Here is a 5,400-nt window from a genome sequence, read left to right as displayed (position 1 = left end):
TTTTTTTTTTTTTTTTTTTTTTTTTTTTTTTTTTTTTTTTTTTTTTTTTTCAGTGCTGACGATTCAACATCTGCAGAAGAATTAGAAGGAGAAGAAAATAAGAAAGAAATAATTGAATTAAATATGTTGCATGCATTAAGAGTATTAAAAGTATATAAAAGAGAAAGAGAGCAATTAATAGATATATTATGTATGAATTCATTAGGAGAAATAAATAAATATAATATAAATATTATTAATAAATTAAATAATAAAGAAAAAAAATACTTTTTTTATTCATTAAAAGAAGAAAAACAAAAAAGAAATCTTTTTTTTAATACACAAATACTTAATCATCAAGGAAAACCTAATGCAGTAAATATTTATTTATTTATTTTATTTATTTTATTTATTTTATTTATTTATTTTATTTATTTTATTTGTTTACTTATTTTATTTATTTATTTATTTATTTAGTCCTTTTTCTTCTTCTTTTTTCCTCTTTTTCCTTTTTTTTCTTCCTTTTTTTTTTCTGTATTCCTTTTTTCTTCCTTTCCTTCTTTTTCTTCCTTTTCTTCTTTTTCTCCTTTTCCTTCCTTAGTATTCTTCTTTTTTCTTCTTTTTCCTCTTTTTCTTTCTTTTCTTCTTTTTCTTCCTTTTCTTCTTTTTGTTCTTTTTGTTCTTTTTCTTCTTTTTCTTCTTTTTCTTCTTCTTTCTTCTCTTTCCTCCTTTTCTTCTTTTCCTTCATGCGCATTTCTTCCCTCTTCCCGCCTCCTTCCTCTGCTCCCTTCTATTAATTAATTTATTTATTTAATTTAATTTAATTAATTAATTAATTAATATATTTATTTATTTATTTATTTATTTGTATGCAGATAGCGGACGTTGTATTTGAGGAAGAATGCATCTTAGAGGATCCATGGCATATTCATACATTACCTGAATCAGGAGCAGCAGGAGAATCAGCAGGAGGAGGAGGAGGAGCAGCAACAGCAGCAACAGCAGCAGAAGATAATAATAATAATAATAATAATAATAATAATATAAAATATATTTATTATACAAAAGGACAAGTTAGCCGTATGCCTCTCTATAGAGGAGTACAACTACAGGCAAAAGGAATCGCGAGGGTTTTGCATGCAGCAGATCATCAATGGATGCAGATAGACATAGCTACATTTAATAGAATGCTCTAGTCTGCTGCTGCTGCTCTTGTAGGAAGACCTGCAGCAGAAGCAGCAGCAGCAAATGATGCTACTGGTGCTGCAGGAAGACTTGCAACAGAAGCTGCAGGCTGCAGGAATACTTGCAGCAGCAGCAGCAGCAGCAGGACAGCAGCAGAAGCAGTAGCAGCAGATAGAGATGAAATTGCAGTTGCTGCAGCAGCAGCAGCAGCAACAGCTCTTGTTTCTGCTGGGTAAGATATTATAATTGGCATAAAAGGGAGAAAATGAATAAATCTCTCTATTTAGGGTTTAGGGTTTAGGGTTTAGCTATGTTTCTTCCCTTTTTCCTTAATCTTTTCTGTTTATATAAAACAAACAAAAGGGGAAAAATTTCTCCTTTTTTCTTCTTTTGTTCTTTTCTTCTTTTTTTTTTCCTTTTTTCCTTTTTCTTTTCTTCTTTTTTTCTCCTTTTTTTTCTTTTTTTTTTCTTTTTTAGTCTTTTTATAAACATAAGGAATAAAAAGTTTTATTTTGTTCATTTATTTGTATAAAATATGAATAAAAGGTAAAAATTTTTATCTTAATTAATTAATTAAGTAATTAATTAATTAATTAATTAATTAATTAATTAATTAATTTTACTTTATTCATTAATATATAAATAACAAGAGAAGATATATAGTTCTTTATTAATAGATAGCTTAAGGGAATAATTCTTTTTCTTATTATTCCCTCCCTTTTATTTATTTGTAAAATATACTTATTTTAATTAATTATTAATAAAATATATTAATTATAATTTATTTTTTATTTATTTTTGTATATAAGGGAAGAAAAGCATAAAAAATATTCCCTATAATAAAAATAAGTTCTTAAGCTGTTGTTCTTAGGTGGGGCGAATAAGGAATTAGGTGGACATTCTTATGTATTTTATGTTATTTTTTGTGATTTAAATGAGTAAAAATAAATAATTGAATAAATGATTTAAATAAATAAAGAAAAAAAAGCATTTAATGAGGAGTTTACCTCCTTTTGCCTCCTCTTACTCCTTAAATAGCTATCGATAGCTGGCCATTGGTCACCCGCTATATATATAAGGGTCTTCTTTCTTTGCATGCTACGTCTTTTTTTAAGGAAATAGATCATAAAAATAAATAAATATATTAAATAAGAATAAAATTGACATTTATATTTTTATTTTTCTTCTTTTTTATGCCTCTATGTCCACCTATTGCTGCTATATATGTGCAATATAGTAGGCCTGCAAACCCTAAACCCTAAACCCTAATTCTGCAGGATAAAGAAAAACCCTTTTTTTAAGGAAAAAACACCAATAAAAAAGAATTAATTTGTTTAAAACATAAATATAAAAGTATTTCTTTTCTTATTCAATAGATATATAACATGAGGTCACCTTTTCTTTCCTCTTTTCTTCTCTTTTCTTGTCTGACGCTTTCTTCTTCTTGCAAAGAAGAAAAATGTAAGAAATTAAATCTCTAAACCCTAAACCCTAAACCCTAAACCCTTTTATTATATATATAATATTAATTAATATGCCTTTTTTCTCCTTTTTCCTCTCCTTGTCCTTGAGGAATTTTTTTGGCGCCTTTGCCTCCTTGTATGTAGATCGATGTTTTTTTCTTTTTATATAAATATATTTATTCTTGCTTTTTTTTGTCTTTTTTTCTTCTTATTTATTCAGATAATAATACTATTAATAAAGATATAAAGTATATTTTACCTCATAAAGATAATTTATTAAATAAAGAAAATATTTTTTCTTCTTTTCTTCCTCCTTTGTTTCCTCAATTAAAAGAAAATAAAAAAGAAACAAAAAAAAAAGAAAAGAAAGGAGGGGTATGTCTATATTATTATTATTATTTATATTATTTATTTATATTATTTATTTATATTATTTATATTATTTATAAAAATATAATTATATATATAATATATATTATTATTATTTATTTATATTATTCTTTTTCTTCTTTTTTTTCTTTCTTTTTTATTTATAATAATTCCTTATATAATACATGAACTAAACCCCTCTGTTCCCTTTTATTTATTTATTTATTTATATTTATTTATTTATTTATTTATATTTATTTATTTATTTATATACAGATGAGGAATATAATAAAAATAATAAGAAGAATAAGATCTTTTTTTAGTACTAAATCTCTTACAGAAAAAGCAGAGATTGACGAAGGAATAGATGAATATGTTTCTTCTCCTAGAGGAAAGCGTAAGTATATTTATTTATTTATTTATTTATTTATTTATTTATTTTATTTTATTTATTTATTTCGTGATTTAGCGTTAAAAAATAACATTATAATACAATTATTATTATTATATATTTATGTATTTATTTTATGTATTTATTTATTTTATTTATTAATATATAAATATATATTTATTTATTTATTTTTGTATATTATTTGCTGCTTTTTTTTTTGTTAATAGATATATTAGCTTGTATAGAACCCATAAAGGAAGAAAAAAGAAGAAAAAAAGGAGAAAAATTTTGCAGAAAATTTAGAGAAAAAGAAATAAAAGAAAAATGTTTAAATTTAATTGATGAGGCAAATTATTTAATTAATTTAGCAATAAATAAATGCCCAACTCCTGTTAAGGGAGGTACGCTGCTGCTGCTGCTGCTGCTGCTCAACCTGCTGCTGCTGCTGCTGCTGCTGCTGTTGCTGCTGCTGTTGCTGTTGCTGCTGTTACTGCTGCTGTTGCTGCTTATGATGATGGTGGTATGTGCTGCTGTTGATGGTTGCTGCTGCTGCTGCTGCTGCTATGTGCTCGTATTCATGTTTGCTGCTGCTGCTGTTGATGCTGCTGCTGCTGCTGCTGTTGCTGCTGCTGTTGCTGCAGATTGTCTTCTAGAAAATCTGCAAGTGCCCATCGTACATCCACTCATTACAGAGAGAAATGGTAAACTAAATTAGGGTTTAGGGTTTAGGGTTTAGGGTTTAGGGTTTAGGGTTTATGTATTATATATAAATAAATAAAATTAATTACTTCTTTTTTTTCTTTTTTCTTTTTGTTTATTTATATACAGAGGAAACATTTGCATATACAATAAAAGATATTTCTTTTCCTTCTCTTTCTCATGAAGATTTTCTTAATAAAGAAAAAAGATGGACAATAATACACAATTTTCTCTCTTTTTTTCCTGTTAATACAGCAAATAGATATATAATTAGACAAGAAGTAATTAAACAAGTAAATAAATTGGAGAAAAAAAAGGAGAAAAGAAGAAGAAAAGAAAAACAAAAAGATAAAGACTTTTATGTAAGAATATAAAAATAACAAATAAATAAATAAATATATACATACGTACATACATACATAGAATAAATAAATAAATAAAATAAATAAATAAAATAAATAAATAAAATAAATAAGTAAAATAAATAAATAAAATAAACAAATAAAATAAATAAATAATTGTTAATTTATTGTAGCAATTAATATGTGCATTAATAATACATTTTTCCCTCTTTTTTTTTGTCCATTGTTTTCCCCTTTCTTTTTCTTTATTTTTATTGTTTTTTCTCTTCTTTTTGTGTATTTGTATTTATTTTATTAATTATTAATATATTTATCTTTTTTTTTTCTTTATTTATTGTTGTTATTCTTTGCTACAGAAGGCATGGCAATTAATTATTCATGAATGGCTAAGTAAGCCACAAGCAGATCCTTTATTATTACGTATATTATTATTATTATTATCCTTTAATAGATGTAATAAGAAGAAAATAATAATAAATATAAAAAAAAGAAGAGAAAGAACACAAATAGAGGATATAAGAAGAAAAGCATTAATTAATTCTTTTGCTTCTTCTCTTAATATAAATAAATGCGAAGAAAATACATCAATTAATTGTACAATTATAAATAAATATATATATATAAAGGAAAAAATAAATTATTATTATTTATTTATTAATGAGGATCATCCTCCTAATAAAGATATTAATTCTTTTATTATTAAGAAAAAAGAAGAAGAAGAAATAAAAAATATAAATATAATTAATAATATTACTAAAGAAATACAAGAAGATACAGAGGCAGATATAACCTTTGGTAAGTTTTTTTCTTTATTTCTTTTTATTTATTAATAATAAATATAATTTATATTTATATAATTATTTATGTATATATTTATTATATAATTCCTTCTTTTTATTTATACATTTATTTATTCTTCTTTTTTTTTTTTTTTTTTTTTTTTTTTTTTTTA

Source organism: Eimeria maxima, genomic scaffold (assembly GCF_000499605.1).
Source record: "Eimeria maxima Weybridge genomic scaffold, Emw_scaff941, whole genome shotgun sequence".
Lineage (NCBI taxonomy): Eukaryota > Apicomplexa > Conoidasida > Eucoccidiorida > Eimeriidae > Eimeria > Eimeria maxima.
The sequence above is the reverse complement of the archived record's forward strand: the minus strand, read 5'-3'. Positions refer to the sequence as shown.